This window comes from Phaenicophaeus curvirostris, chromosome 9 (genome assembly GCF_032191515.1).
Source record: "Phaenicophaeus curvirostris isolate KB17595 chromosome 9, BPBGC_Pcur_1.0, whole genome shotgun sequence".
NCBI classification, from domain to species: domain Eukaryota; kingdom Metazoa; phylum Chordata; class Aves; order Cuculiformes; family Cuculidae; genus Phaenicophaeus; species Phaenicophaeus curvirostris.
This window is the reverse complement of record NC_091400.1, coordinates 19,473,164-19,493,864: the sequence shown is the minus strand read 5'-3', so window position 1 is coordinate 19,493,864 and position 20,701 is coordinate 19,473,164. Positions and strand designations below refer to the sequence as shown.

The window sequence follows — 20,701 nt, the reverse complement described above, 5'->3', positions numbered from 1 at the left end:
AGCCTTGGTTTCTTATGCAAAGGAGATGTCTGAATAAACTAGTGTGACTAATGAAATCTACAACATCTTTGCATATTTTGTCTCATTGTAGGCGATGAAAAGGGAGAGCACTACACAAAGGCCAGATATGGGTGCACAGATACACCGGATATTTTCAAACACAGCTGATCTTAGTAGTACAGACAGGGAGCACCCACACCTTTCTCTTCCACAAGGGTGTTTTTGAATCATTCGTAAGGATTTTTGAAGATCCTGTTCTGATTCACCTGGGCTTTTAGACATTTCCTACCCTTACGATATCTAAATATATCCCAAAGATTAAAGAGACTTGACAGACATTTAGTCCTGTCTTCTGATTCATTCCAAGGGAAGGCTAATGTGGGACACTCGTAAAACAAAGATAAGTAAATAACATGCCGTAATCAATAAACAAGGAAGCCAAGAAATGCACTTTCCATCTGGAAACAGCTGCACATAGGTTTCAGTGAATGTGCAGGTCCTGTTGCCCCTCAGCACATCCCTGAAGTTGTACTTCTCTGTTGGGCTATCCCAGCATTACTGCTCCAGAGCATGAAATACCTGTGTATGTACTGAAGCCTGTTATCATTAGAAACACTGAAGAGGAGAACAGAGATTCTCCGTTTGACACTGTGGAAAGCCAAATACAGTAATAAAAAGACAGGCTTAGTCTAGTACTTACAGTAATCCCTAATGAGATGAGCAAAGCAGGATTGACTTCTCTGGTTTTTATATCCAGACGATAACAAGCCCCCCAAAATCATTTCCACCCTCAGCACTTCCCTCCTACTGCTGTGCCAGACCAGCCATCCCCTTTCTCCAGCCTGACTGTTTAAGCTCTGATTGCTTCTCCCACAACCAGGGATGATACAGAATTTGTCAGATCATGCCTCCGTGCAAGGAGCTGAGTTGGATCTCCTAAGCTCTTTTAACTCACACATTTCTATGATTCAAATCCTTCCTAACAATTTGTGCTACTTAACAGCTACAACCCCAGCAGGAAGCTGCTGGCCTCCCTAACTAGATAACTTAGTTTCTGTGCATGACCTGGCAGAGAACACTCAAGAGATCTCTCCCCATGCTGAGAGTAATTCACCTTCCATCTACAGCACACTTGTACCACTACTCATTTTTCTGTTTCCCACAGACCAGCACTGCCAAGGAAGCTTGGCTGACTGAAAGAAACTTCCAGTAGCTAAAATACATCATAAATCTGAGATAACTCCACCATGCTTGCAACCCTAGCTGAATACAGGTGCCTGAATTGTTTGCAGAAACTAGAGAGGCAGCCTGAGGTGGTAGGTAAGGGTCCAGCAAAGCAGAAAGCAGTAGACTGTAGCATTCTTGGGAAAAAAACAGTTTCTCCCACTCTAGAAGAGGAAAATGAAATCCCAATTCTGTTAAAAGAATTCCAAGTTGTTCATCTGGAACCAAAATAAAAGTCAACATATTAAGAGAGAGTACACACAAATCATGCTAAGAGTCAGATTAAAACTGTACTGTTTACAGTTCTTTTGCGCCACAAGCGTAGGATAAAAGACTTGACTTCATTCAGTACCCATGCTTCCCACAAGAGAGGGTGGGACTCAGAGAAGTAGCAATATGTTGGACCCGAAAATTTGTCCTCTACAAAAATGTGTCCTCTAGAATGCAGCTTAGAGTCGAGGACATTTACTGCTGTGCATGTTCTGCTTTTTTCGGGGTTTTTTTGTTTTTTTTTTTATGGTCTCCTATCTTTTATCTAAAAATGCTACTCTAGGGCCAGATGAGTTACTCACTTAAAAGCAAAGGAGAAACATTAGTCTATCCTAAGATACATAGAGCTTTATTTTCAGATTACTCCTCCTATACAGAATTTTAGTCTAAAACCCAGCTATTGTCAATAAAAATTGCAGGTGTGGAAAAATGCAGTTTGAGAACACAAAATGCTCCTACGTGGGAAGTTGAGTGGGATGAAGCTTGCAACTTTCCCTTTTTTTTCCAAACCAGAAAAGTACCCATTAAAATCAAAACCTCCCTCCTCCAGAGCCATTCCAAGCCAGGATAATTTTTCCTCCTCAGATCAATGAAGACCATCTCTGCATTCTCTGGACCACTTCTTCCTTCCCTGTTTGCTGTCCATGTAGAGGAAGGGCTCCACAGCTGAACTTGGATGGTAGCTACAATCACTACATTCATCACTTCCATTGAGGACAAAGGAGTCCCCAGCGAGCCCTGGAGACTTTGCCAGGTCCTCCTGGCTTTCAGCAGAGAACTTGACTGTAAACATAATGATTTGGTCTCACGTGGACTGAAACTCAGCAAGACTTTTTCTGATGTCTTAAATCGTAGAATCATAGAATCATTAAGGTTGGAAAAGACCTCTAAGATCATCCAGTCTAACTGTCAGCCCAACACCACCATGCCTACTAAACCAAGTCCTGAAGTGCCACATCTACATGTTTTTTGAACACCTCCAGGGAGGGAGAATCCATCACTTCCCTGTGCAGGCTATTACAATGCTTGGCCATTCCTTTAATAAAGAAAATTTTTCTTATCCAATCTAAACCTCTCCTGGTGCAACTTGAGGCCATTTCCTCTTGTCCTATCTTAATGTGAAAGAAAGGCCATTTCAGAGCTGGGACACAGCTGGGGAGGGGAAGCGTCAGAGAACATATTACAAATTATTAACAATATCATCTCCCCTTCTCACACCTTAAAACACATCACTTTCATACTCTCATTTAATATATACGCTAGTCACATGCCACAGCTTAGAAACCGGATTTCAAATGGAGGCTACCATGAAGCATCAACAAAACCAAGAAGTGCAGGCAACGTTAAACAGTCATCACTGTACAGAGCTTCAGTTCTGGCAAATTCCGTCATATTATGACCATTACAGAAGCTTCTGGAGGAACAGGATAAGTCAAACTGGATGTTATATGCTGCTTTTTAACTTCCTCATTAACCACTGGTCAGCAACACTTTAGCGTAGAAAAGAAACACTTTATCGCAATGCATTTTCTAACCACAGAGAAACCGATGATTTTATTAAAACAAGCTCTGCTGGGAAAATGCATTCAGAATGTGGAACAGGTGTTTCCCAGAGCTGGCGGAAAGTCTATAGCAAAAACCTTTCATAAACCCCAGGGCCCTGGAGATCTGAGCAAATTACTTCAGATAGATCCTTCAGCATTTCCTGTCAGTGGAATGGCTGAAGTTCCTTCAATTTACTTAAAGAAAAATAAATTAAAGAAGAGAAGAATTCTGAACCCCAAATTCCCTGCAGGAAACTGTTTTTCATATTCAGAGTAAGCTGACTAGCTGCAATAATTCAGGAGAGTCCCAGGGTCCAGAGGCTTGACAAGCAGATGTGTCATCTACACATCAGCTCTGCAAATGCCTGTGCACAGTGCAGATATCAGCCTCCCAGGGAAATTCATGAGAAGAGGAAGGCAAACGCAGCTAAGCAAACGCAAGGCTGCCACAAACATAAGCTGCAAAGCACTTAATGCACCAAGCCCTTCTGCTGGCCATCCATGTTTAGAGCAGCACAGCAGGCAGAGCAGAAGTGTAGGCAGCACTGTCCCTCAATACCCTACATTTTCCCTGGGCACTCCCTGCTGTTCTGGAAATGGCAGCAACACTTCCATGCTGCGCTGCATCTTCCTGTTAAAGAAGGCATTGCACAAAATGGGACAACTGACCCAACCTCTGTACCAACCTTTCAACCAAGAGCCAACAATTAAGACAGCAATGCTCTCTGGAGACAAGGAAGGACTGAGAAGACTGGAAGGTTCATTTTCCTGCAGGCTCTAATAACTATCTCTTTTCCCTGGGATAAAAAGACAGACAGATGAGAGAGAAAAGAAAAAAGTTACCTACAACCTGTGTCATGTCACCAATTTCTTCTAGCAAGAAAGAGTCCTGCAAGTCCTTGGCTTACAGTTCTTTTACTGACCCAAGTGAAAATTAAAAGCTAAAATGAGCACACGAGTACTTTAGCCATGAGCACGTCCGCTGTATGGCCACGTCTCCACACACAGTGTGCAACTTTTCCACTCACAGCACATCAAAGCAGTAATGTGGAGCATCAACTACCTTTGCATTGTACTAGATTTCCTATTAGGCAGATCAAGATCTATTACTAGCAGGTGTCTGCCTCTCCATCATACCCCTCAACCTACAATAATCCTCCTCCTTTTCCGTTTCTGAAAGAAAAGAAAAATAAAAGTGAATTTGCAGGTGATAACAAAACTGTAAGAGCTGGCTTGGGTTTGCCCATTACTTTTCTAGCAGGCAGTACAAACACTCCTGGCCCCCCTCTGCTAATATCCCTTTCCCTCTGACCTGCACAGCCTAAGTGCCTCAGTCTCACTCTGCTCTGGGCCCCTTCAGGCACAGCAACACTGCCTTGTGGCACCCCTCTACCCTACTCCAGCTGTGTGCTCCCAGTCACAGCCCAGGGCTCTCCACAACCTGACAGACCACTCCTCCCACTCAGCCTTCCTAATCCTTTTGTTTTCCCCCTACCTTGTTTATACTGGATAAAAATTAACTCAAAATGAAAACACTACACTGGAAGATAAATTACATTTGAATGCAATTAAAACTCCTTTCATGGAGCGCATGTGGTGTCAGCACAGAGACCTTTCTTCCAGTTTGCTTTCTTCCACAGATACTCAGTTCCCAATCCTGAAATTTCTTGGAGAAGCACCTGGGAGTTGAGCACCCTAAATAGATACAGCAGAGACATCCCATGTGCCTGGTAAAGGACCCCCCAAACTGACTGCCAACAGCAGGGAAACTGAAGCATGAGCCAGTACTGAGGCAGAAGGACAAATAGGTCTTAAAAAAGCTTTGGGAATGCAAGCCAAACATGGCCATTTCTGGGTAGCCTTGGGCCACCTCCACCCCCAAGGTCCCAGCTCTGTAGTGAAATAGATACCCAAAAAATTCACAGTCATTGAAGAAGCCGAGGGAGCTGGGGTGATAAGTGGAGAGGAGCTTCCCTCATTGCAGTGCGCTGCCCACTGAGTGCTGCTGGCAGAGAAACTGTCCCATCCCTTCCCAGGGACAGCTGCAGTCGATGGGGAGGTCGGGTCTCATATCCACTTTCTGTCACAACCTGACTCCAGGGTTCAGCAACACCTTCAGCTGCAAAAAGAAGGGTGGCTAATCCACTCCCCCAATGCAGCTTTATGCATCTTACATTATCTTTTTGTAGGACACCTCTAGGAAGTGAAACAGCAAGATAAGCTGAATATTCCCTTTTGCCTCTGATCTTTGCTCCAGAGAAACTTGTTACCCATTCCCCAGGGCTGTCCAAGTCACCATCTGGCCTCAGAACTACAGCAGCAAACACAGACCAGTGTTTCAGCCTAAAACTAATTTGCTTTCTTTCCCCACTTGACAGCTGAATAAATACTTTGTCCTTGCCATTTGAAAAGGGGAGCCACAGCGAAGGGGTTTTGTCCACTGCAGCTACAAGCACCAGCCTTCTTTCCAAATTAGGCCTGAACAAGCCGCTCGAAGTGAACGCATTTATTCCACAAATGTAACCCCTTTCTGTTCACAATCAACCACAAGCAGTTTACAACTTCTTCTAATTTATTTTGTGTTTGCTATTATCCACCAAGCCATTTTGGCTACTGATTGTTTCTTGGACCTGCCAGCTATTTTGCTGAATGGGGTAAGCAACTTCTATTTTGTGGGCACAGCAACATCCCTGCTTGAAAGGGGAGAGCCTGAGGGTCAAGGCATCCAAGCCAGCCTTGCAAAGCGACCATCCTGCAATGACTGCTTGCGGAGCTTATTACATAGTACTCTTTCACTGACCGTTTCTGCCTCCAAATCCATTTTCTAAAACACTCTTGGAAATGACAAGGCAGCCTACGTAGTTGAGGCAAATTTTTCAATTTTTCATTTAAGCAAGCATTCAAGGAAAACAGGCATTTGCCCATGTCTGAAACAAATCCATGATTTAGGCAATTCCACAGTTATTGGCTAAGCACTGTTAAATTTTACTATTAGGGTAATGGATTTAATTTCCAATGTAATTTCCATACGGATAAACCAATATTCTCAAGGACATTTGCCCTGCATCACAGTTAATTAATATAAAGCTATTTAATAACCTCCACTTAAACACAAAAGACTATTCAGGCTCTCCTGGCAAGTGTAAAAGGAACAGCCTCCTTGTGTGTGACACCAGCTGAAGACAAGAGCAAAAGAAAATTTAATTAGGACCAATCAAGAGCAAGACAGTTGCAAACAGAAATCAGATGTCATAAATGCTCTAAATGGTGATTACCCCGGCTCCTTAAAGGATATAATAATAATAATAATGCCATCTACCACCAACTTCCAGGTGCTTGAGATGTGCCCAAAAGTGAACTTAGAGGATGGGGAAAGCAGTAGGGCTGGGAGCCAAGGCAAAGTCAAGCATGGAGTAGCAGGGATTCAGCACCATCCGTGCAGTGACACTGCTGCAGCTAAGCCCAAAGCTGATGGTGGTATCACATTGAATAGGAAAGAGCTATAGAAACAAGCTGCTTGGAAGCAGCTTCAGCTGTGGCATCAACATATATAATTTTTGCAGGTGTCTTTGGGTACTTAAAGAAAGTTAATTGCTCATTAACAAAATCCAAGCAGATTAATTTCTGATGTATAGCATCTGACAGGAGTGATACTGAGTTACTGCCTTGCTGGCTGATTTCTGAAAGAAGCACAGGAATTGGACTCCCAAGATAAACACAACCAAAGTTTCCACTAAGAAGGAATAAGTGGCAGAGTTTGAAATAGCTGGGGATCTTTGTTTCAATGGAGAAAGCTTTATTGCTTGTGCGGATTAAGTTGAGCAATATTGCAGAGCTCATAAAATCACTAGAAGAAAAACTCTGTAAGACTGAATGTTGGCTGCACAGCAGAAATAAAACCGCTTATTTTGACAGGCAGGACGCCACCATCCAGAAAACCTGATTTCAGGGAACAGTGCATTTACAAAACAAACTTTGTGGTGCGTGTGACTAGCTGCCATCAGGAACCTAGACAAGATTAACAATTCCATCTTACTTCACGTGTTGTTACTTTACAACACGAAGCAAGTAGTAGTGCTGTGTCATTCAGGCTGTGCTCTAGCAAGGTCCAGGTGGAATCTTTACCTATCGCTTGGGACTTTCTTTACCCTGCCTTACAGAACCTTTATCACAAGCAAAGGCGAAAGAGGAAAGCCTTTATTTCTCTTGCAGCGAGTGAAGCATTTCTCTACTTGTCATAAGCCAAGTTTGGAACACCACAGCCAACCCACTCTGTGAAGGAACACTGCAAGTCTCACTGGCCCAAACTGGTTTTAAAGCAACATGTCATGGTGGAAACACAACAGTCCAAAGAAAATCAGAGCCTGCACACTTTTTGGTGGGACAGGAGTAAAGGCTCTAGCAACTCTTGTTGCTACTCAGGCACACCACAAGCAGCACTTCACTGCCCAACTTCTCTGCTCCTGACAGCCTCACTGTCCTGACTCAGGACTGCTTCTCCAGTGTTGCAAGGGAGGTCTGTCCGCTTTGTACATATATACCTCTCATGCTTTGGCACCTTGACTTGATCAACCCTCCTCCCATCATGCACTAGACTGGCAGACTCTGTTCCTGTAACTAGTAAAGAGCCATCTCTAGGATCAGCAATTAAAATGAAAAATACCTCTTATCATTTTTGAAAGACATCTTCAAGGTGGCACTTGGGAATCAAAAAAGAAAAGCATTTGGAGTGCAAATACCAACCCTAAAGATTAGCACTTGCTCAAAGGAGAATCTTAACTGTGGAGGGAATTATTATTGAAGGTTCATCAACAACAGCCAAGGGTCATGGGCTTTCTAGGTAATCATCTTTATGCTGGAGAAAATCAGGCAGGTCTGAAAAGGTTGCAATAGAATTGAAAGACTGGGCTGGAAGTTAAAAACACAGTATCTCTTTTCTGCAAAGAGATCACTGGCTTATTGCACAGAAATGTGGAACTGGGAAAGTGGTTGACACAGAAAAGTGGTGTGAACAACAGCGCTCTCAGCCCTAGAGGTCTTACCCAACTCTTCCAATGGGGAGCTCCTGCCTTGCCTTAGCAAATGACAGAACTAGGAGAAATTAATTTCATGGTTGTCTGCTCTGGTAAAATCCCTGACTGAATGGACTCAAAAAGGTAAACATTGAGGCTAGCCCTGGGAAAATCATTTCACACAGCTAAACAAACCTCAGTATCAAGACAAGCATCAGGCATTTGACACCTACCTTTCTGCAGAGCGTGCTGAGACTCCTCTTCCTGTTAAGAAGCTGCATGGACTGCAAAGAGACATCCCTAGAGAGCATGTCACGTGTTGTGGAAAACTGAAATGAGGTACACAAACAGATGGACAGAGCCCTCAGACAGGTCTCTTGGAACAAAGACGTCCCTCTACCCACATAAGAGGAAGCAACCTTCACTGAAGATTTCCCAGGAGAAGAGCAGACCCCTGTAGAGAATTCACAGCTGTGGATTATGTTGCAGCACGTATACAGTTATTTGCATTGCTCCTGACCAGTTATGACCAACACAGCTCAGATTAAGTTAACACAACCCATACATATGCTCTAAGCCTAAATGAATTAAAGGTTGGGCCCCAGGCAGCCCTGAATCCAGAAAAGCTGAAGTCCACCCCTTCTACCCTGATCCAAGTGCCACTATAGCAGAGCACCAAACATGAGTTACAACAGAAAAGCAGCTCCAAGCTTGGCATGTGCCAAGTCAGCTGAATTTAACTATCTCTCCTTCAATTCCATAAATCAGATCTTCCCTTGAGTTTCAGTTAGTCATGGTCCAAAATCCCTGCATTTTTGTGGAAGTGCAGTTTGTACTAACTTAAATTTCACTAGAAACACATCAGGAACATGAAAGAGGACATGGAAGTAACGTGCACTTCTACAGGCCACAGCCCCTAGACTGAGCAGTGTGAAGCAGCAGAAGCCCTGCTTGCGACTGCTTCTCTTACAGGAGAGCTGCACTAAAGCAACGGGTCCTGCAAGCAGGCTCAGCTCACATGGGAATCAACCTCTTGCCTCAGGTACGTAATCAGAGAGCAGTGAAACATGTTTCAGGGGCCTACAGCCCAACACACATTAATGAAAAGCTGCTACGTAACTTGAAAATCACCGTGGTCAACTTCCCTGTACCATACAGACTTTCAGGCATGCGCTAATATGGGACTGCACATTCTTCTGCTCCCTTCCAGATCTCTTCAAGGTTAGCCTCCATGCCCCAAAGCAGTTTATGCACAGCACATTTAAATCTGTGATTCCTGCGTTGTCGTGGTATTAAAAAAAAAAAATAGCTATGACACAGTCCTGAAACAGGAAGAGCCTCATGAAACAAAGTGACCACAGGCATCCCCAAAAAAAAGAAAAAGCAAAGCAGCCTCCTGCAGATGTAAGCCTGATGCAGATCTGGGGAAGCAGTGGAGCAGCTGCCTGCATTTTCACAGCATACTCAACAACAGCAAAGCTGACACGTGCCAACAAACCAACTCCCTGCTCTTATCCAAAGAAGTTTAATGCAGAACTCCTCTCTGCCTCATTTGCCAGAGAATAACTTGCATGAATTTGCTGCCAGAGCCTGTAGCTATTTGAGCAGCCTGTTTCCCTTCTCATTTCAGTAGAAATCCTGTGATCAAACATGTCTGATCCAGCTGCACTGTTATCTGAAGTATTACTCACCCTAGGCAGCAAAGATGCTCCGTATATCCTTCCTGCCACTGATTTGAGGCAGTGTGAATGCCTCATCAAGGCCCTCAAACCATGAGCCTAAAAACTTCTCAGGATCAGAGGCAAAGAAAACCTGTTTTGACAGTTCTTGTAAAGCATTCTTGATGGCGGTGGGATGCAGAGTCAGTGCCTTCAACAGCAATTCCAGCACAGCATGGCATCAGCGAGGGCAGCCAGACTCCTGCGTCTCCTGATCTGCTGGTGCCTAACCCAGAAGAGATAAACTTGCCTTTCTCACTCACAGAGGTGCCTTTCAGGACTAGAAACTGCCTCCACGATACAAAAATCAGGAAAAGAGGTAATATATCAGAAAAGTCCTCTTAATCCCTAAAGCTGCCTGAAAAGACTTAAATTAAGCCCGTCAGGATTAAATAGGTACATCCTTCCCATGGGCATGGCAAAAAAAAAAAAAAGAAGTCCTTCTTCCTCTGTGGCAAATGCTTCAGCAGATAAAAAGATAAAGCAAGGGCAATCACCTTGCACCAGTGGACTCACCTGGGTCCAAAAGAGAAGCGACACTATGCAGTTACATAGCCTGCCTGTGGACTTTCTTGTTTCCTCGCATCTCAAGGCCATCTGAGGGTTCACAGCAGCACAAGAATCCTAAAGGCTTTGTCTCAAGTCAATTCTAAACTAAAAATACATTGTAAAAGTAGATATTTTCACTAAAGCTAAAAAAAAAGTATCGATGAGAAACTTTTCAAAACTGTAAGCTCTGAAAAAAAAATCTTTCATCAAAGTGATTAGGAGGTGGTGAAGTATGGGTTTGCAGAGGATAGTGCTCACTGGCAGAACTCCAGCTACCGGATTCATTTAATTATGTTTTGAACCATTACGGTACCTCCATGGGGTCAAACTGTAAGTGTATCCACTTCAACATCATTGCATGAGAACAGATGATTTTCATAGTAAACCTAACATCAAAACTTTATACCACAAATACAAAGAGGTAGCTAATTTAAAGGATTTAAATGCAAAGTAAAATATTGACTTTTAAAAAGTAAAACTTTCGGGTTTTAATCAAAGTAAAACTTTGATTTTTAACAACATCCTTTACTGTTTTTTCCTCCCAACTAGTTGCAAAACATTTTTTAAGGGGGAGGAAATTTCCTGTTTGGCAGACGTTTAACATGGCATTACAGATGGTAAATAGCAGGACAAATCGTTGATGTGGAAGGCATAATTTGGCCTGCAGAATCTCCATCAATACAAGAGGCAGCAAACTAAAGTAGCGCACGCAATTCTGTGAGCTTAGGACCTAGGTTCAAAGGAGAACAGCAAATGGTAGGGGAAAAAGACACATGTTTTTTCCTGGTTTAGAAAATTATAAATAAATTATTTCAACTTAAAGATCAAATTGTGTAACTTTAAACAGTTTTTTTACCAGCTCTCTGATAAGAGTAAAACTAAGCTTCAGGTAAAACAGAGGTGAGGTTGACAAACCTGTGGAAAGGTCATATTACTGGAATGATTGGTTTGGAGGAAAGCCCCTTGGAATAAATCTTCAGGAAAATCCTGAAAGGGTCCAGAGTAGAAATTAACTAGCTGGTGGTCTTGAACCTTCTTAGTACATCTCCTGGCTTTCACTCAGAGTTCCTATGCACTGTTTGCAAATGATTTATACTAATCCACAGCTCAGAATTTTAACCAAGCTAACATAGATCAACAGGCAGACACCTAAAATCTGCTTGGATTCAATGGGTTACACTTAGCTGTAGACCACCATCATGCCTGCCTTTCCTTCAACAAGGTCTGAAGAAAAACCCACTGATGTTTGCACACAAGATGCTATTGCAAAGCCTTTGGCAGTTTTCAGCTGCTCAGCCTGTGTTCTCCCTGACAAATTCTTGGAAAGGAACCTCCTTTGGAGCAAAGGAAACTGCTCACATGAACGACTACCAGGTCATAGTCCATACTCCAGAAGGCTTTAAGTAAGACATGTGATGCAATTCCCTGTGTAAAGCCAGTTCCCTGTATGTCACCACTCACACAAAATAATCTAGGCGCACCATACAGAGACATCCAGACAAAGCCAGAGGGACATCGTTGCTGAAGCTCTGAAGCAAGGTACCACGGTTGGTACCAAGGAAATAGCTACCCTTACCCGTGAATTCCACATGAGCCACAGAGATCTCAGTCAGTGTCCCACAGGGGAAGGAACCATGACCCTGACTTTCCAGGAGGATAATACTACTTGGGAACGAAACACTGTCTCCAATATTTGCTGAGAAAATGCTTGGAAACACTGAACTTCAAGGCATCTCATTCTCCTGGAAGCCAAACCAAGGACTCTGCTGACTCAGCTAAATAAAAGCCATCCCACTCTCAAGCAGGCTAATAAATCTTGAGGATCTGAACAGAAACTAAAGCGTTTCTGCAAGTAGGAAATTAATGCAGAAAACCAAGCCTGGTGCACATACATGCTGTGAAATTAAGCTCAGCACAGAAATCTGTGGCAGAATCCATGTAGTCCTCAGATCAGATTCCTCTTCTCAGGGACCTAGAAAAGGGTATAGCTATCTTTCTAGACAGGATAATGGAAGAAGGTGAAGAGGAGAGCCTGGAATGGGAAAGCTTTAAACATCTGTCTCAGCCCTCACAAACCAAGGTAGAGTTTTCACTAAAATAGACTATCTCCAGTTAGATCCAGTGAAGAACTATGTCCCATCACCCCTAAGAACATGGAAATCTCATTCTTCCTCCAGAGCCTGACAGCTGCAACTGCTCCACACAAGCTAGCAGAGTGTATGCCCATAAATAGCCCAACAGTGTCAAACGGCACAGTTTTCACCTCTCCTCCCGGCCAAAAAGCATTTTCTGGGGACAAGGAAACAACACAGGGGAAGAAGAATTTCTGGCCTAATAGTGTGTTCAGAACTGCAGCTCCCAAATACGAAGAGCCTGTGTGTCTGTATATACGTATTAAGTACTTCCTCCACTATACAACTAATCCGATTAACAGCTTTAAGGAAACTCTGAAATGTTATAATTCAAGAGGTCCTATTCATAAAAGGTCTTAGGCTGTTTCTGTACAGAGGTTGCATTCCACTGGAAATAAAAAAGCAGAGCATAGGATTTTGTCCCAGGAAAGAAAGGGTCCCAATCCCCACCATGCTGAAGTAGACCACCCTCTGACAATTCACACAAGTGTCAAACAAGCCCCTCGAGAGATCAACCCTTGCTGCCCCTGTAGAGAGTCCCCTCACAGGGCAGGTTAACACAGAAATCCCTCTGTGTGTGCTCCACAGAAAGCATGAGAGTCACAGGGGCTGCCCATTTATCAGCTCTCACTTTCAGGGGCTGAAAGCCAGGGGGACAACTGAAGCCTGCTAAAGATGAGGACTGGACCAAGTGAATGATGTAACATCACCATTCACTGAATGCAAAGCATTTTATGATGCAACAGCTTTGCTAGGAAAAGACTAGTCCAACCACACAACATGAGGCATGGGTGTAAGAGAACAGCACCTGCATTGCATGATACAGATGTGGGTTATAAAATTCAGTTTATTTCCCAGATGGTGTGGGTCTGGCACCAGTGCTGAGTGAAACAAGTGTGCTAGATATGACAACTGAAAAAGCCACCACAGCAAACTAATACAGGCAAACACTTTCTGGCTTTGCTTCCCCAGCAGTCTTCTCATCTAACTTCAGGAGCTGACAAAGGGATATGGAAGAGATGAACACTGCCTGTCCCACTTACTTAGTCCTCATTTTCTGATGTACCTTCTGCTCTGAAGACAACTTACTCCTAACTACCAGTCATCTGAGAATGTGCTGCAGTCCAAAATGTAACATGAATGGGCTAAATGAAAGAAACTTCCAGGATAATTGCATTTCCAGGGAGCAATCCATAATCTGAAGAATTAGACAGTCCTCCTCTACCCAGAATTTCAGCATCTGCATGAGTTTAATCAGTTACATCAACATCACAGAATCACAGAATCATTAAGGTTGGAAAAGACCTCCCAGATCATCCAGTCCAACTGTCAGCCCAACTTTACTGTGCCTACGAAACCACATCCTGAAGTGCCACGTCCACATTTATTTTGAACACCTTCAGGGATGATGACTCCACCACTTCCCTGGACAGCCTGTTCTAATGCTTGAACCCTTTTTCAGTAAGGAAATATTTCCTAATACCCAGTCTAAATCTCCCCTGATGCAACTTGAGGCCACTTCCTCTCATCCTGTCACTTCTTACTCGGGAGAAGAGACCAACACCTGCCTCACTACAGCCTCCTTTCAGGTAGTTGTAGCCAGTGATAAGGTCTATCCTCAGCCTCCTTTTCTGTAAGACTAAACAGTTCCAGTTCCTTCAGTCACTCCTGACAGGACTTGTTCTCCAGATCTTTCAGCAGCTCCATTTCTCTTCTCTAGACATGCTCCAACAACTCAATGTCTTTCTTGTACTGAGAGACCCAAAATTGAATACAGTATTCGAGGTGCGGCTTCACCAATGCCGAGTACAGGGGCACAATCTCTTCCCTACTCCTGCTGGCCAGAGCATTTCTGATACAAGCCAGCATGCTGTTGGCCTTCTTGGCCACCTGGGTATGCTGCTAGTGTGCAGAAAAGTGTATTAAGAGCATGCCTCTGTGTTGGAACACGGATGTGACATCTTTCACACTCATCCCAACAGCAAGCTGGAGCACTGATCCCCAGAACAGGACCTAAACAGTGCTCTGGAACTAAAGCTAGACAAATCACAAGGATACAGAACCAGCCACCAGTCCTTATGAATGAGATGCGCAGTATGAACTGAGATGCACAAGAATGAGGTGAACACGTGATGTCAGTGATTTCTGTCTCTACCAAATCTTTCATCTTACTTGCTAACCTAACAGCGAATCAGCAGAGAGAGAAAAGAAGTTTGTCCCAACCTGCTCTGTCTCCAGTCCTTGTGGTATATCTCAGAGCTCAGACTTTCAATATTTTCACTCTTTCCAGCATAAAGTGAAGCAACAATACTGCAGAGAGCCCTTCAAGCCCTCCAAACCAGTTGCAGAGTGCTTCAGAGACTGTTAAGAGTTCCAGTCAGAACTACTGAGTCAAGAAACAGCTCTGGTCTGGCACAAGACTGAGTGTACATAAGTGCTGTGCAGGGGCAGCAATGTAAGGAAGTGTTACCCCATCTATTGTCTTTACAGAAAAGCAGCACAATTGTTAACCTCCTTCAATTATAGCATCACTTCAAGGATAGTCTGTATGCAAGACTGCAGTGGGTTTTACCTAGACAGACTGCTGAAAAAAAAAAAAAGAAGTATTATTTCATTAAGGTCATAGATTGCACAGAAAATGGAGGATGACAGTAAGAGTCTCCCTTTCCAAATCAGCAGAAAGACAGTTCCTTGTGGAAAGAGACCATTGCTATAAACTTGAAAATCATCTCCCTCAGATAAGATAGGATTGGCTACATTAAAGACAACTCAGTCGTTATTTAACAAAGCTCAGAGTTGGATCCCACCATCAGTCCCATAACTAAGCTCTGCATGCACTTCTTTGGCTGTGGGAACAGGCATCACAACTGAGAGGGAATTCCTTCCTCTTAAGGATAAAACCCGGGAAAGAAGGCATTGCAGCCTCCAGGCTGCCCTTACCTGAAGTGTGTCTTGCGTTGCCACTTGAGTGCTTTGTTAAGTCAACAGTTCTGTTTATTTGAAACAGCTTCAGATCATCTTCATCTAAAGCAATATCTCCCCAAAAGGCAGCTGGAGAGAAACAAACTGCAATTAGTTAAGTTTTTATTTGGGAAGGAAAATACAGTTCTTATGTAGTCTCTATTGCTCCTAAAAGGCTATTACTCAATGGAACAGAGAAAGGTAATATAGAGTAGCAGTTTTAAAAGTACAGACGGAATGGACATGGGTGCAGGCCAGGTGACAGCTTTTAAATTAAGCCACTGTGCAGATCCACCAAAAGGAGATGGGATTCCTCGTGTTACTCATTGTTATAGGTCTGGCACTAAGGTGGTGGTGTTCACTCTTCATTAAAGTTTACATGAGTGACAATCACTGGCACTTCCCAAGTTCGTGTGAAGGAGCTAGCTAAGTCGCAGCTCAGATCCTGACAGAGATGTTGCATCTGCACCATCCCCAGGATAACAATTTTCATAAGACAGGACAGCAGTGAAGCATGCAAGCTCAGCAGAGTATATCTAAAAGCTACAGTTGTCAGTGTGCAGGACCTTATAAACACGGTTAGCACTCAGACATACTACATTGGTCTAAATCCAAGCTGACAGCCAGCCTACTGTTTCCACTTCGGTGGAGAAACACCAGTTATTTGTCCCTTTGTGTATCAGTTACACAGATTTAAGTTTGCAGAGTTTTTAATTTTCTGAAAATCCTTGAGTTTCAGCCAGAAGCCATGAAAATAAACAAACTGATACCTCAACATTCACGGCTCAGAGAATCAGACTGGAAATCATTTGAGAGGAAAAAATGATACTCTGTGAATATCCTGACCCCACTGGTGCTGCAACAAATAGTTACCATTTTGGGAATTTGAACAAAATAAACACAGGTGATGAAGCAGTTGTCCAAGTAGAACAGATTTTTCAGAGATAACAAACAGATTACAGAGCTGTTAAAACTCATAAAAAGCCTGCATAGGATCATGAAAAATTTAAAAAAAAAAGGAGTAAATTAATTGGTAATATAGTTCAAGAGAACTCAAACGGGGAACAATGTTGAGTGTCTGCAACAGCGATTAGATTTGATGGAATAATTTTTTCTTCTTTTGTTAGGTTAACAACATTCACATTACTCGGAGAGGAAAAACATCCAATTGCTACACTGGCAACATCACTGATCGAGATGTTAGGCCTGAGAAACCAATGGGTTTTACTCATCATCTCACTTTTACTGCCAAGACCAAATGAAATATGGACCTTTGCCTGAATATCAGAAACCTGTAATCAGATCACTGGTAACTGAATTATGAAATGTTAACTCAGAGAGTTTTTTTCTGATACAATATAGCATGATTCTGATGCAGCACTCACCTCCTTTATTGTGCATCTCAGCATCTCAGTCGGTACAACAGCATTTGCCAATGTCACTGTTCTGCGACATGGGAAAGCCAAGAAGTCTTTGCCTGCTACTGGGCACATCCCAGCTACCACAAACTGCCCCCGCCAAGAGTTGCTGTGAGCAGCAAAGCCCTGGCATGAGTGGAGGGGGACTCAGAAGCCTTCCTCTTTCACTGGAACAAAGGTCTCTCCTCTTGGTTACCTGACCACAACAGAGGAACAAGCGACAGCCTCAAAGAGGACTGGCTCTGGCTTTTTAGTTTCGCTCCTTAAACCCCAGAGCACAGAAATATGACAACAGCTCCAGAAGAGATCATAGTGAAGACAAATCTATATACAGTGACATAAATTATAACAGAGCCTCTGTTTGCTACACAAACACAGAACTCAGGTTCTCCCCAGTTTCTTGGCAATCCAAGCCCTCATGAAAAACACAGAAGAACCTAAAATACTGTCAGATCCCCACCAGCTACAAGTCTACTAGCATGGCCAGACATCCCAAGGTGATTGTGAGTGGCCAGTGGAAGAAAGCAGAGACACATGCTCTTTGTGACTGCAGTTTGAAGAAATGACATTTTATCCATGCAGAGAAATCACTTGGTCAGGACAACAGAGCAGACAAGGGACAGAGATGCAAACAGCATCCCATGCCATCTGATTCTCTCTCCAGCTACATTTGTTAAGTCACAATTATATTGGCCAACTAAATATCCATTCCCTACCCTCCTGCCAAACCTTTCACTCCATTTAAGCCTCAAACTAATTGCCACCACCCTGAGCTCTCAATGGCTCTTTTCCATTAGTACTACACAGTTTGTTTCTCTGGCTAAGGCAGCCCATGCCAAAGCACAACTTTCAGGGCAAGCCTGCAGCATGGATTTACACATCAACAGAATTGTTACATCTTCCTTCCAATGGAAGGCAGCAGTTTTCTCCCAGCCCTAGCAAAGAAATCTCTTTCTCTTACAAAGCCATACATCATCCTGAAAGATGGCCCACCACAAAAGCTGATTTTCCCTAGTATTTACTTCCAGCTCTCTGCAGTCCAAACGTGCTCCAGGATAACCATGATTTATCACAGTCTCAAAACAGCTGAACAACTTTCCTTGCTGGAAGTCCCGGCTGAGAATACTGCGCTGCAACCTCTCCTGTGCTGTCAAAGGCTCCTTCCTAAAGGCACACAAGCCTGAAAGACGCTTGCTTCCACCCCAAGGGAGCTGTCCCACAGGAAAGCCCAAGTACTTTATTTTAAAGGGTCATAAGTTCAGAGACTGCTGGCAAATGAAACTCCTCAAAGCATCCCTTCTGATTTCCTTTAGCAAGGTCTCCTTTTTAATTTAATGTGGGAGGATTTTTAAAAAAAAAAAAAGAAAGAAAACAAAAAAAAATCTCCAAACAGCAGGCTAACAAACTTGGAAACCACTATTTCTCTTGGCAGAGAGCTCTGCAGTGTGCAGGCAGGTGCAAACTTGGTACAACACTTGGTACAACAGTGTGTCAGCTTTTCTTTAAGAAGATGCATTAATCGCTGTGGATAGTAAGAACAGAACAGTTCTTATTGAGGCTGATGGAACCAACATGCAAGAGTTTGCTTCCATGCTGGAGACTAGTAACCTGGACCAGCCACCCTGAATATCCAACCTCACCATATCCCAGTATATGCAACCAGACAGCATTTGTTTGCTGGGGCAAAGGGGAAGGATGACTGTGTTTAACAGAAAAACCAACATCCAAGCACAAAACGTAGCCTGGCAAGTTGTCTTTGATTTCAGCACATTTCTCCCCTGGTGCCTGCAATGAATGTGGAGCACAGAGGTGCCATGATACCTGGAAGGTACGGCAGATGGCACTGGGAAGGAGAACATCCAGGCAGAGGACAGGCTGAACAGTTTTTCCAGATGCTTAACATGCAACCACCGAGTCCAAACAAACCAATCCCTTCACAGTCCTCATCTTCCACAGTAACTTTTTTGGGGTATCTGACAGGCTCCTCCTACTCTAAAGCAATGCAATGTCCCAAAGCATCTCCATAAAATCTTCACCTCTCTTCCATGCAATCACCTCCAACCTGTTTCTCCAACCCCAACATCCCCAAGCAATACCCTTCTTCCATTCCTTGCTTCCATCTTCTCCTTCCCCTAGTTACAAGATCCTGAAAGATCCTAAGTCATCAGCTTCTCTTCTTCCAAAGGTGATTGAACCATATTTGAATAGTACATGGGAAAATCGGTGTCCCACCTTGGCCATATGAACTACAGGCAAGAAGTACTGGGCATTCACAAACACTGTTAGGCCATACTGAATGCCTGCTCCTGGCAAACAATAAGATTAATATTCATGCACTGGCAAAGTTATTTTTGAACATTTGCTGTCCTGAAAAGCTTGAGTTATGGGAGATTTAATTTTCAGGTCTGGCCACACTTTCATTAAGACTGATAATAAATAAATAAATCAACAGATCAAAGTCTGTTCCCAGCACCTCCATATTTCTTCTTTTGCAAGAAGACAAGTCTGCTGCTGTTGCTGAACTGCCTGCTGGCACAGGAACCAGTACAATAGTATTCCGAAGCATGCCAAGAAAGATTCATACCTTGAAGAAAAAAACCATTCCTTTGGGCAAAGTAAGAACTGTGTTAGAGGGAAAAGTAAAGACTCAAAATAAGGCAGAAACCAGTGAAAGAAGAGAGAGAAAAAAACCCCACCCCAACATGTTGGAAATAGGGTCAGATCCTGAGCATTGAACACTCAAGCCAAAGAAGGATGGGAAACAAGCAGCAGTAATGAGTAAAAGAAAGGCATCAAGACCACCATAGTCGGTCATTACATTTTCATCTGGATCAGTTTCTTTGTTCTTAGTCAGAATGATCAGAATTTTCCCAGTGGTCAGCCTTAGGGATAAGCTGGCTTAAAGGCTCTGGTGGTAAATCTGTCCACACAGCAAGGATGTCTGGAGCCACAGTTGCCACCCACAGCATCCTCTCTCAGGAAGTTATCTGCAGGAGACCAAATTAGGCCAGAAATTCCAATTCATGTTCAATAAATTTTCTTTCCTGGAAAGTGATGATACAGGAATGAAGAAATATTTTGGACTTGAGTTTGTCCAAAGCTGTGAACATACACATGAGCCTACACATTGATCAACTTTAAGGAACAGTACATGCTCTCCCCATTATTTTAACTGAAAACTGAACAATTCAGTAGCATGGATTATATTGCCCACCATAATAAAGTTAGAAGAATGATCTTTTCCTTCTAATATCCATAACTTTCCTGCTGCTGGTTGCTTCCTCACTCTAGGTCTTCATCCTTTCTACAAGGACAAGGCAGTCACCCCAGTCCAATGATCTATGAATCCATTCCTGGTACCATGAGCAGTGCAAAAGGGCATACGTAATGCACAGAGTGGGAATCTGTTCCACAGGTAGCAAAGTAGCTCCCTCTACGGGCTCTTAAGACCCCTGCCTCTTCTAAAGAAAGCACTGCAGGGGAAAGTCTGCTGCCCAGTTCTGCAGTGTGCCTTACAGGGTTAATGATGTTACTCCCCCGAAAGCCAGTGTGCAAAACACTATGGGCTGCCTTAACCCCTCCTGTTTCCATTTAAATTGGTGTGTGAGCTTCATAATACTTTTGCTTTCTCTGCTTTCTGTTCCAGGTGACTGTGCATGTCCCATGGTAATGCTGATATGAGACAGGGCTTTGGCTGTGCACCTCTGAATTGTTCAAACTGAGATTCTTCCTCTGCAACTTCTGCAAGCTCAGCATTCCTTCCCTCCACCCTATTGTCTAGCTCTCAGCTGGATACCACCTCATCTTACCCTTGCCTGGATACCCCTCCATTTGCCATTGCTTAGTGTTTGAGGAAGCAGTCTGCATTTAAGG

General features: G+C 43.4%; 1 protein-coding gene across 1 annotated transcript in view; it reads right to left on the bottom strand.

Moving 5' to 3' along the window:
- LOC138723953 (tolloid-like protein 2) overlaps positions 1-15,495 on the bottom strand; it is a 54,986-nt gene extending 39,491 nt beyond the window's left edge. Inside the window, exon 1 of the mRNA XM_069863518.1 lies at positions 15,390-15,495. The gene's annotated coding sequence lies outside the window, so the exon portion shown is untranslated. The remainder of the gene's footprint in view (positions 1-15,389) is intronic.
- Between the last annotated feature and the right edge of the window lie 5,206 nt (positions 15,496-20,701).